This window comes from Puma concolor, chromosome B2 (assembly GCF_028749965.1).
Source record: "Puma concolor isolate L17-30 chromosome B2, mPumCon1.1.hap2, whole genome shotgun sequence".
NCBI lineage: Eukaryota > Metazoa > Chordata > Mammalia > Carnivora > Felidae > Puma > Puma concolor.
Genome location: NC_141671.1, coordinates 3,377,079 through 3,389,635, shown reverse-complemented (window position 1 = coordinate 3,389,635; position 12,557 = coordinate 3,377,079). Strand labels below are relative to the sequence as shown.

Sequence of the window (12,557 nt, the reverse complement as noted above, 5' to 3'; positions counted from 1 at the left end):
TTGTTCTTTTGCTGGACACCCTGGATGGAAGGAATTTCACCCTTCAGGGAACTTGAGGTGGGTGGAAGTTTGAGAATTGCCTACTTGGAGAAGGCATGTTTTCAAAGGAAGTTGGGAACGAAGAATCCAGATTCGAGGAGGGTATGGAAGATCTGGAAACTGGTTTAGGTGTTTGAGCTCATTGCCTAATTTAGTAAAACTCTGCTGCACGAGGAGGCACGTGTAAAAGTCTCATAGCAGAGGATGGTTTCGATCCATCGACCTCTGGGTTATGGGCCCAGCACGCTTCCGCTGCGCCACTCTGCTTCTCCTGTTGGTGCCTCTGTTTTTTTTTTTATTAATGACAAATATCACCTTGTCGGAGCTGAGCTCTCTCTCTCTCTATTTTCTTTTTTTTTTTTTTTTCTATCTCCTTCCCTTCGAAAGGATTGTCACCCTCCTCTCCGCGTGTGGGAGATCCGCTCTCCCCCGACCAGGCGGCCAAGGGCCCCGACCTCCGGGACCGCGCTTGTCCAACCAGCCCAAGAGTGTACAAACTCGGGATTTTTTTTCCCCCCCTTAACTTGATTTACTTTCCAGGAGCCGCTCTTCGCTCTGAGAGCCGCGGGGGGAAAGTGCGCTGAGCAACTCCGTGCGGCCTTTTCGGCGCGATCCGAGTCATCGCGATCCGAGTCGTCGGGAGCGGACCCGCCGCCGTCAGAGGAGTCGTGCCACCGCCGCGCGGGCTTCCCCTCCAAAAGGCTCGCAGACCGTCGCGAGGAGGAAAAGGAGGTTTTCTGTTTGTGCTGCAAGGAAGCAGACTGTCCCGGGGAAGGCGCGCCGGGAACAGAGGGGACCCACCCAGCGCGGTGCTCCCGGGCTTGCACGGGAGCCACAGTCTCCGCTGGATCCCGTCGGGAGCCGTTTTCACACGCACGCGCGCACTCAGACTCACACACGTGCATGCACTCACGCGCGCACTCACGCACGTGCGCACTCACGCACGTACTCACTCACGCACACACACGCGCACAGTCACACACACGCCGTCGGAAATAAAAAACGAGACACCGATAGAGACAGGAGCTGCATTCCCTTGGCTCCGATCAGAACAGAACTTTGGGCACGTCCCGGAACAACTGCCCTGGCTCGTCGCTGCCCCCGCGAGGCCGTCAGGCCCGAGGGCGCGTCCCGATCGCTGAGAACCTCGGATCCTCGCTGATGGAAACTTCGGGACGACGGGCGTGAACGAGCTCGCGGGACCGCCGCTCGCTTGCTGCAGGTATTCGTCTCCCCTTCGCCCCACGCCCGTCCGCAGGGACACTGGAGGGGCGGCCTCTGCACGCTTGCTCCTGTGCCAGAGCCGGGGCGCGCGCGGCCGGTCCCGGGGCAGAGAGGGGGCGCGCACGGCCCTTCCGGGGCCAGAGCGGGGGCGCGCGCGGCGCTTCCGGGGCCAGAGCGGGGGCGCGCACGGCCCTTCCGGGGCCAGAGCGGGGGCGCGCGCGGCGCTTCCGGGGCCAGAGCGGGGGCGCGCGCGGCCCTTCCGGGGACAGAGCGGGGGCGCACACGGCCCTCCCCGGAGCAGAGCGCGGGCGCACAGCCTTCAAACTTTCGGACTGCATCCCCCCGAGTCAGAAATACATGTTAAATCACAACTCAATAATACAGTATGCAAACAATCTGTCTACTGGTTTATCTATCTTTCAATCGAGAGAGAAAGAGAGAGAGAAAGGAAGAGAAACCAAATTCCATCACACAATATTTTACTACATGGGGTTTATTCTGATAGTTCCCACTCCCATGATAGTCTATTTCATTTATTAAGATACCAGTCTTGGCCTTTTCTTCGCTGTTGATTTTACACTTCTGAGACACATAGTAGATTGAAAAACACTGGCACCTGTATAATGGTAATAAAAAATGGCTTTGTCCCCCTGGAGTCAAACAATGGAGTGGAAGACAGTGCCCTTTTCATATTGGAGGGGACCAGTAGTCAAAGAGTTAGGGAAAAGGTTCTGGTTCCAGCAGCTTTTCCGTTTGGTATTACACAGTAAACAAGTGAACTTTGTCAGGGTCTATACTCCAGATGCCTCCCTGTATGTGTGTCCCTGTGGCAGGTGAAGGGATAGTACACGGGCCACACTGTCCTCTCTGAGTCAGCTTTCCCACCTCTGTCCTACATTTGAGAGGCGGTTTCTGTCCCCTCATCTGTGGAAGCATTCTTGCCTCTTAGGGCATATTCCGCTGGGGTTTTTCTCTGTTTCACCGTATCCAACATATTGTTCTGATGGTCCCCTCTACCTGGAGAATTCTTACTTCTGATCTCTATAGGATTTGCTCCTGGCCTTTGTTCAAATGGCAGGACCCATGAATCCAAAGGCTTTGGAGAGATTCAGCCTGCCCTCCATTTTCTGTGAATACCTCGAAGAGCTGTTTGTTTGTTTGTTTTTACTGCTGAGTTGTATTCCATAGAATAGATGGACCACAGTGTGTTTACCCAACCACCTACTGGGAAACGTTTGGGTTGTTTCCCGGTTTGGGCTATTACAAACAAAGCTGCTCTGAGTAAGAATGTAGGGGTTTTGTGTGGACATAAGTTCTCCTTGTCCTGGGATAACTGCCCAGGAGTGGAATTGCTGGATTGCATACAGTGTTGTGTGTAGCTTTTTGAAAGAGACGACCAAACTGCTTTCCAGAGCGGCTGCACCACTTTCCCTTCCCATCAGCCATGGGTGACAGACCCGGTTTCTGTGCCCCCTGGCCAGTCCTAAGCAGGGTCACACAACTAAACTGTGTTATTGTAACTCTTCTGAGGGGTGCGCGGTGACACCTCATCATGGTCTGAACTCACATTTCCTAAATGACTGGTGATATTGAACATCTTTTCCCGGGCCATTTGTATATCCTCTTTGGTAAAATGTCTCTTCGTGTCTTGTGCCCACCTTCATTTATTTATTTCTTAAGTAGGCTCCACACCCAGCGTGGGGCTTGAACTCAAGCCCCTAGGATCAAGTGTCAGATGCTCTATCCACCGAGCCAGCCAGGCATCCAGGTTGATTGTTGTTTTAATGTTGGGTTTGAGAATTCTTCACATAGTCTAGATATGATAGTCCAGATACGTGGTTTGCAAATATTTTCTCCCAACTGTAACTTGCCTGTTTATCCTCTTAAGAGGGTCCTTTCCCGAGCAAAAGCTTTTAATTTGATGAAATTCAATGAGTCACATTTGTCTTTTATGGATGTGTTTTTGGTGTCATGTCTAAAGCTCTGCAAGCCTGCGGTCCTCCAGATTTTATTTTTTTCTAAAAGTTTTATACTTTTATGTTTTTTTTAAATTTATTTTTGAGACACAGAGAAACAGAGTGTGGGGGGGGGGAGGGGCAGAGAGAGGGAGACAGAATCCAAAGCAGGGTCCAGGCTCCAAGCGGTCAGCACAGAGCCCGTTGCAGGGCTCGAACCCACAAACCATGAGATCATGACCTGAGCCCAAGTCAGACTCTCAACCGACTGAGCCACCCAGGCGCCCCTTGTATTTTACTTATCATTTCCAATTACTTTTCTAATAAGCTGTGAGGTTTAGGTTGAGGTTTGTGCTTTTTTGCCTATGGATATCAAATTCGTTCACCACCTTTTTTTTTTGAGAAGACCAAGACTTTCCTTCCTCTTCTAAATTGCTTTTGCACTTTTGTCAAAAATCACTTAGCTGTACTTGTATGTGGCGATCTATGGGTTCTCTACTGTTTCTTTGACTTACACGTCTGTCTGCCAATGATGTACGGTCTCTTACTGTGGCTGTAAAATCTTGAAATAAGAAGATTGGTTTCTTCCACTTTATTTCTCTTTTTCTCAGAATTGTTTTAGTTATTCTAACTCATTTGCCTTGCCATATACATCGTAGAATAGTCGCGTTCGTGTCTACAAAAAACTCACCCGGATTTTGGTAGGCATTCTGTTAAATCTGTATCTAACTTTGACAAGACTTGACGCCTTTGGGTCTTCCAATCAAACGAACACAGAATATTTCTCCATTTATTTAGGTCTTTGATTTGTTTCAACAGCATTTTGTAGTTTTGTGTTTTTCCGCATGTACATATCCAGGTAGATTTGAAGCTAAGTTATTTTTTGAAGTACCATTTAAATGGTACTGCATTTTAGTTCTGGTGCCTGCATGCCTATTGCTAGTGTATAGAAATCCGATGGGTTTTTGTATTCTGACCTTGTATTCTGTGACTTTGCTGAACATACTTATTAGTTCTGGGACATTTGTGTTTGTTTTTAGTTTCCTTAGGATTTGCTGTGGAACCATCATAACATCTTCAAGTGGAATGGGAAGGGCAATCTGTAGGCAGAGAGGGAGGGGGAAATGTGTGTTTCTGGAGAAAAATATAATCCACTGAACAATCAACAGCACCATCAACCCGCACTTTGCCAAAATTGTGGAAATGAACAACATGCACTTTTGCAAAATGCAAAGTGTCCTGGTGTTTCTGGGTCGGATAAGTATGTCACCTAAGACCATACTGCGGTATCGGACGAGTAACTCCACGCCGTTTTTGTTTGTCATTAGAATGTGACATGGGCGCCTGGGTGACTCAGTCAGTTAAGCACCTGGCTCTTGAGCTCAGCTCAGGTCTTGATCTCGGGGTCGTGAGTCCCAAGCCCCGTGTTGGGCTCCGTGCTGAGCGTGAAGCCTACTTAAAAAAAAAAAAAAAGAAAAAACAAAGTGACGTCAGGGGGGTTTGGCAGAGACTCTCCTCACCTGCCAAGGGGCTCAGTTGTGAGCACAAAGGACAGAAAATCTGAAGGTCCTGGATTTTGACACGGTGAACACCTTACTCCGTAAATATGGTTTCCAGTTCCTTTTCTAAAACACCCAAGTCTAGAGGGATAGTTTTCTTACACTCCATGGACTTTTGAACATTTTGTACTGTGTTCCTGGGAAATCTACTAAAAAGTGCTAAAGTTGTCTTCTGCTTGCAATAGAATAAATAGCAAACCTTGGCTACTGGGTAAGGTTTTACTTGGGACAGGTAAAAGTCGTCCAACTTGGACCCAAACTTAACCTTCTCTGAAGGACAAAAACCTAGAGAACCTTCAGACCCCTAGGGAAAGCAAGGGCCATACTGCCTGGACAGGGACTTGAACCCTGGACCCTCAGATTAAAAGTCTGATGCTCTGCCAACTGAGCTACCCAGGCTCTTGGAGCACAGCTCTGTCCAGATGCATAAATAAGATCAAAACTACTTCAGCTCAACAGTGTGGTCGATTCATTCTTGCATTCAGGCAAGGCAGCTGAACAGGCGTTTAATCTCTATAGTCAGTCAGTTCACTCAGCACTTGTTTATGTTTTCTGTAGGTAGAGAAGGAATGTACATCTAGAAAACAACAGAGAAGGAATTTACATCCAGAAAACAATCCTTATTTGAGTACAGTTGTAGAAGGGGAAGATAAACAAAAGCAACCGATTGTTTCCAGTAAATATTTATGGAATGCTTAGTGACATCTTTAACCCCTTATTTACGGGGCACCGAGAAATAGCCAAAAAGGATACAAAGAGGAACAAAGAAACAATAAAAATATAAATAACTAACAGAGAACAAGAGAAGAAATGTGAAAAGCAACCAGGGGAGAACGATGGTAAGAATCTGAGAAATTTGGGAACATCTGCCAATTTTTTTTTCTTGCTGTGAGAAAAAAATGAGTCGTTAAAAAGGAAGAGAAATGTCGTGGTGACTGTGAGTGGCCCTACTTTGTACCCTGGGCTGGTGTTCTTAACCCCTGAAAGAATGTTGGCAATTTAGTATTCCCTGTTACATTTTTTTTCAGTGGACACGTAACATTTTTCTTCACATGTTTAAATTCTTCCAAAGGGTGTTGTGACTTGTATCAAAGAAATCTAAAAGGTAACTTAATACTTAGCCACATGCCTCGGGGCACCTGAGCGTCTCCGTTGGTTAAGTGGCGGAGTTGAGGTCAGGTCCTGATCTCACAGGATGTATGTTCAAGCCCCGCAAGGGGTTCCGTGCTGGCAGCGGGACCTGCTTTGGATTCTCTCTCTTGCTCTCTGCCACTCCTTGCTTGCGCTCTCTCACAGGTAATTAAATAAACATTAAAAATATACTTAGCGATATCCCTTGTGAGAGAGAGACCCCTTCTTTAATCTTCCATGGAAGAATTTACTTGGATCCTTTATCCCCTTGAATTCGTTATTTCCACTTCATGTCTCCCATGGAACTTTATCCCAATACTGTCATTTTGTATTTGGTCTTTCTTGATCTTCCCACCATACGCTTCTAGGAACCAAAGACAGGTATAAGCATTGAAATCTGATGTTATTTCCCGCGACCCCAAATCTGTGTTAAAAACACTTCCTGTGGGTTGTGTTCTATTTGCACCTGCCTTAATGGGAGATGTAATGGACGTGCATGTGGAATTCGTTACCCCCCTTCCCCTCATCGCCCCCCAAAGAAATCGTGGAAGAGACCCAGTCCTCCAGCAGGAGAGTGTGACAGCGAGGCTGGAGCGCAGGGGGACAGTGACCTTCCTATTGTCTCATGTCCGCCTTTGCTTCTCCGCTTTGCAGGCGCGGTCACCCTGGAACTCCTTCCCCGTTCCCCATTTGCCAGCCCCTGCTTGTGCTTCGGATCTCCGTTCAGACGCCACCCATCACCTCCTTCTGGAAGCTTTTGCGGACGCCTCAAGACTGGCTTTGCAACTCCTGGAATACACCCAGGATTCCCGGGGTTATTTCTGTGTTACATGACGTGGTATCACTCCCTGGTTTGTCCCTTCCCGGGGCATGGCCATGTTCGGGGCCCAGTCCTCAAATGCCGCGTATGTGCAAATGCCTCTTTTCATCTTGGACTCTGCCTTCTAACTCCAGCTTCACAGATGCAATCGTTTCCTGCACAGGTATTTTACACTTGACGCCATCGGAAACTGGGCTCCTGCCCCCCTCCCCAGTCTGGCTCCTCACCCGTCTTCCCCAACTATAACCCGTCCGTGCGGTGCTGTCCCACTGGAACGCCCATCTTCCCTTGACTGCCGCTGAGATGTGTGCAACAGACTCGTCACTGGTCTCCTGTTTCAATGTTCCTTGCCTTCTTCCTGTCTACACAGAAGGAGGGCAGAACTCTCCAGGGGCTCCCCTCTCATTCGGATAAAAGCCCAGCTGCCTCTAGTGACCTACCTCCCCTCCCCTTCTTCTCCAGCCACAGCGCCTCCTGCTGGTGCTCAGACAGGCACGAACCACGCCTGCTCCGGACTCAGGCCTTCGCCCTTGCTGTGTGCTCTGCCCCGAAAGCTCTTTCTTCCCAAAGATGCGCCTAACTCGTTTCCTCCTGTCCTTCAGGCCTTTGCTCAAATAGCACTTGCTCAGTGAAATCTTACCTGCTCAACATACGTAAAATTTCAAACCACTTTTTTTTAAATTTTTTTTAACGTTTATTCATTTTTTGAGAGACAGAGAGGGACAGAGCATGAGCAGGAAAGGAGCAGAGAGAGGGAGACACAGAATCCGAAGCGGGCTCCAGGCTCTGAGCTGTCAGCACGGAGCCCGACACGGGGCTCGAACTCACAAACTGTGGGATCATGACCTGAGCCCAAGTGGGATGCTCCACCGACTGAGCCACCCAGGCGCCCCTCAAACCACTTTTTAAAAGTTGTCCCCATCATCTTCCTGCTTTATTTCTTATAAGTGCATATACTACATTCTTTTTCACTCATTTGTCTGAATTTCCCATTAGCATGCGAATTCCACGGGACAGAGACTTTTGCCCATTTTGTTGACAGCCATCGTCCCGGGGTCCAGAGGAACGCATGTCCTCTGCGGCTACACCTTAATAATCCGTTAAGTGCGTGTTGAACGAATGGCCTACCAGCCCCATAGGAAGCACGCAGTAAACAAATTTCCTGCAGGAGGACGTGTGAACACATTTCAAGAGTTTAAGACCGAAAGAGGACACGGATGGTCTTTTCCTCAGTAGAGTGTTCTAGGCTCTGCTTACATGGCTCCTGGTCGTGTGTCTCAACCTGAGTTGCCGACCGTGGGTCTTCTGTCTAATCATGTGGCCTGACCGCGCTGGTCGGTGCTGGTGCAGGAGCCACAGATTGTGGTGGGACTTCACACCTGAGACTTCCTGTCTGCACATGTCGTCTCCGTGGTCATTAGTTCTCCCCCTTTCCAAACCTTTAGGTCGCCAAGGAATAAACCCTGACTCCTGAGCCGCTTATTTTTTTATTTTTGAAAGAGAGAGAGAGAGAGCGCGCGCGAGTGGAGGAGGGGCGGGGGAGGGCGGGACAGAGGATCCAAAGGGGGCTCCACGCTGACAGCTGTGAACCCGACGCGGGGCTCAAACTCATGAACCGCGAGATCATGACCTGAGTTGAAGTTGGACACTCAACCCACTGAGCCACCCAGGCGCGCCATGGGCCTTGCTTTTGATACTTCAAACTACGTTTTGGAAACTGTGGGCATTACAGTAACTGCGTAGTTACATTCTTAATACATTTCACCACGTGCACATGTTAATTTTGTCTCCTTTTGAAACTTACATAAGTATAACGTACTAAATGTTTCCTTTGTGTCTTCCTTTCACAGTATTGTTTGTAAGGTTCATCCGTATCGTTCTCTGTAGCTCTGATCTGTTGTCAGCTGCTGAATAGTGTTTGACACTGTTTATTGGCATTGGTGCAAATGTCCACTCGGGTTGTTTTCAATTGTGGCTCTACAAACAACACTACTGTGAAAATTCGGATACTCGTCTCCTGCTGTATGTGTGCACGTGTTTCTCCCGGGGAAACATCTAGGATAACACGGTATGTGTATCTTCAACTGACGAAAGTCCAGCTGTCTCCCACGGTATTTGTGTCAGTTTAGACTCTGAATAGTAGTGATCGAAGCTATTACTTCACATCCTTGCCAATAATTAGTATTTCTTGTCTTTTTAATTTTATCAATTCTGGTGGAAGATCAGTAGCATCATAATTGCAGGATTAATTTGCCTTTTCTTAAGTTTCTAATAAGGTTGATTGCTGTAGTTGTTTTAAAGTATGTGCACAAATTCTTTGGCAGTCTGTCCGGTCCGCAGAAGGTGGTCCAAATTCCCTCTCCTTGACCGGGGGCCCTGGTGACTCGTCTCTAACTGAGTGAGGCAGAAGGGACACTGGTGACATCTCAGGCTAAACATCTGCCTGGCTCCCTCTCTCTCTGGGAGTCACAGACTTCATAGTCCTAGAGGCTCTTTCTGAATTCTGAGTTTTCACGCTAGTCCTCTGTAGGTTACTTACGTCACAAACATCCCCTCCCATTTTGTGAGTTAGGTTCATTCTTTCTTAGTGCTTTTTGATGAACAAATTCTTCATTTCACTTAATAAAATAATTTGTAAATTTAATCTCGTTAAGTCAATCCACTTTTCCTATGTTTATTTTTTTCATTTTTTTAATGTTTATTTTTTTTTTTAATTTTTTTTAATGTTTATTTATTTTTGACACAGAGAGAGACAGAACATGGACAGGGGAGGGTCAGAGAGAGGGAGACACAGAAGTGGAAACAGGCTCCAGGCTCTGAGCTGTCAGCACAGAGCCCGACGTGGGGCTCGAACTCACGGACTGCGAGATCATGACCTGAGCCGAAGCCGGCCGCTTAGCCAACTGAGCCACCCAGGCGCCCCTAATGTTTATTATTTTTGAGGGAGAGATGAAGTGCGAATGGGGGAGGGGCAGAGAGAGGGAGACACAGAACCTGAAGCAGTCTCCAGGCTCTGAGCTGTCAGCAGAGAGCCCAACGAGGGGCTCCAACCCACGAACTATGAGATCATGATCTGAGCTGAAGTCGGTCGCTCAACTGACTGAGCCACCCAGGCGCCCCCGCTTTTCCTATGTTTAGTGCTGTTGTGTCTTATTCCTTATTCCTGTCCAGAAGTCCCCAGTGTATATTTTTTATCTTCTCTTCTAAATGCGTTATAGTTTTGTCTTTTACATTGCAGCATTAATGCACCTGGAATTAGCTCTTAGGTATGGTGTATATTTTTCTCATATAGATATGTAATTACGCCAGCACAATTTCCTCTCCGTACTCCTCTGCATCCCATTTGCTAAATACATCCCATTTGTTAAATCCTCTTTTGTTCCATTGATCCACTTGTCCGTCCTTGCACGGACACCACGCTGTGTGCCTTCATGAGGTTTTAGAGGGAGGGGTTTTTTTTTTTTTTTTCCACTGAAGAAAAATTGGCATATAACATTAGTGGCAGGTGCACTACATAACAGCTTGGTATTTGTATACAATAGGAAGTTATCACCATACAAGCGATGCCCTCCACCCATCCTCCAGCCCCCTTCCCCTCGACAACTACCAGTCTGCTTTCTGTATCTGTGAGTTTTGTTTTGTGTGTTCATTTGCTTTGTGTTTTAGAAAGCACATGAGGTGAGATCAGACAGCACTTCTCTGACTTGGTTCCCTCCACCCGCGTGGAGCGTGGCCCAGGGCTGAGCGAGGGGCTCCCGGGAGCCCAGGTGATGCAGGCCAGGGGCGCTGGGGACCCGCACTCGGGGCGGCAGTGTTCCCCTGTGCCCCTGAAGTAGCGAGACGGTGCTCACCAGCACCTCCATCATCTGGAGATAGTCCCAACTGCTCCCTGCCCCTCCGGCAGCCACCGTGAGATTAGCAGTGATCTCCTTTACAAGGAATCCAGGCAGCTCTGGAGGAGAGAGTCAGCCCGGGGACGTTGAAAACGAGGGTATCTCAGGCCCCAGAGCCCCTGGAGCCCCCGGAGAGAAGCGCCTCTTGCTCCCCAAGCCAGATGTTCTAGGGGTGTCCCCGCCCCAGCACCGGTCCCCAGGTTCAGGGGTGCCTGCGGTGGGACACACACCCCTCCCTGCTCAGGGAGAAATCCCCGCCCTCGAGGTCCCTCCTGTCGTGTGTCTGCTCCCCGGAGGTGGGGGTCTTGGGTGAAACCGCATCTCCCCTCCCCTGCCCACCCGCCTTGGCCTTTTCCTCCCTTGCTGTGGAGGGCTCCGCTCAGCTGGATTTCGGGTCTCTTTCGGTCGTATCGCTTTGGTTTCCAGATAGGCCGGAGGAAAACCAGTGCTCCAGTTTCTCGGAAAGACTTGTGCGAAGCGCGCACGAGCACACGCCAACATAGACCTTCACCTGGCTTGAAACCCGTTTGAGCTATCCTTGGTCACGTGCCTGCTTTGGGGGTGCCTGTACTTGGCTTGGTGCTCAGCTCTGGGCACATCGCGTGGCGAGAAAGGCCTTCTAGTAAACGTCATGCATTTAGAAATCAGCTGAATTTCCCCTTGCGGATGGGGAGCACGGCCTGCCCCTCCTGAGAGCGCCTGGCCTGTGCAGACCCCTCTCCCTGCTTCCCCTGTTCCCCAGCGGCCCTAGGGGACCACCTGCCAGCCTGCCCTCCAGACTGAACTCCTGGGCCCTGCGTTATGAAGCCAGGGCGTTTCTACTGCAATGTCAGCGACAAGGAGCACAACCGCTCTGAGATCACAGCTGGCTGTTTGTTGCCATTCTCCCCTTGAGAAGGACACATGACTTTGCTCCTTCTCCTTCTGCGGGACATGAGGTCCCAGCGGTGGGGTTTGGGAGTGGTGCTGGGGTCCAGAGCCCACGGCCAAGAGAGAATTCTTGAGGTGTCCTCAGGGCAAAACGGTGGTTTTATTAAAGCTCGGGGACGGGACATGTGGGCAGGAAGAGCTGTCCCAGGACCATGAGCAGAGACGATTATGTACCATGGGGTTGGGGGAGGTAAAGTCACGGGGAGCTTTCCAGCGGGACTTTCATACCTACAGAAGACTCGCAGGATGCAGGAGAGCCAGCTGTCCTCAAGCCGAGGTTGTCTTCCCCTCGAGCAAAGCATTAGCATCGACAGTAGGAGCTCCTGGAGGAATGTCGTACTCTGTCTTTGCCTGAGTATTTGCCAAAGGGCTGCAGGTTCTGAGGAAAGTTGATTTTACCTGCCATTTCCTCCTGCCTTTGTTCCCATATCACTCTGGCCCGTTTACGGTCAATGGGATATGAGTAATATAATGCACAAAACTTCCAGATTAGGTCACACTCCTAGTGAGAGAGAGATGTCCTTTCACTTCTGCCGTCTTGAAGAGGGAGAAGATGCCTGGATGTCAAGGCCAAGGCACACAGCGAGGATGGTGGGGCAACGAGACTGAAAGCCTGCGTTCCTGCCATCTTGGAGTTCCCGTGCCCAGGGAGCCCCCGTGCTCATGTGCATAATCTGTGTGCCACCACTGGTCTGGGTCTGTTATGAGAGACACCCCTAATCCTAACAAATGCAAACTCTCTGAATACTGAGCCAAAGCTGGTTGCTAAGGGGTTGACAAAGGAAATCATCTAGGTATAACACACATAACGCATGCTTCCTCAGTCAACGGTAAACAGCACCTTCCTTTCCTGAGTCACGGCACCTGCTTCCCTCCTGCGGTGCTCCCGAGCACTGCCCTCCCTCAGTCAGCGCCCCTACAGCACCCTCCCTCCCTCCGTCAGTGCTCCCATGGCATCCATCCTCCCTCAGTCAGTGCTCCCACAGGGCCCGCCCTCTCTCCGTCA

The 12,557-nt window shown here is 49.5% G+C and overlaps 1 protein-coding gene and 2 non-coding genes across 3 annotated transcripts in view; all 3 read right to left on the bottom strand.

The window, feature by feature from the left end:
- LOC147580609 (histone H2B type 1-C/E/F/G/I) overlaps positions 1 to 12,557 on the bottom strand; it is a 505,297-nt gene that overhangs the window by 161,788 nt on the left and 330,952 nt on the right. The window lies entirely within an intron of this gene.
- On the bottom strand, positions 235 to 306 carry TRNAM-CAU (transfer RNA methionine (anticodon CAU)). The gene has a single exon. It is a non-coding gene; the product is annotated as a tRNA-Met (tRNA).
- TRNAK-UUU (transfer RNA lysine (anticodon UUU)) lies at positions 5,104 to 5,176 on the bottom strand. The gene has a single exon. It is a non-coding gene; the product is annotated as a tRNA-Lys (tRNA).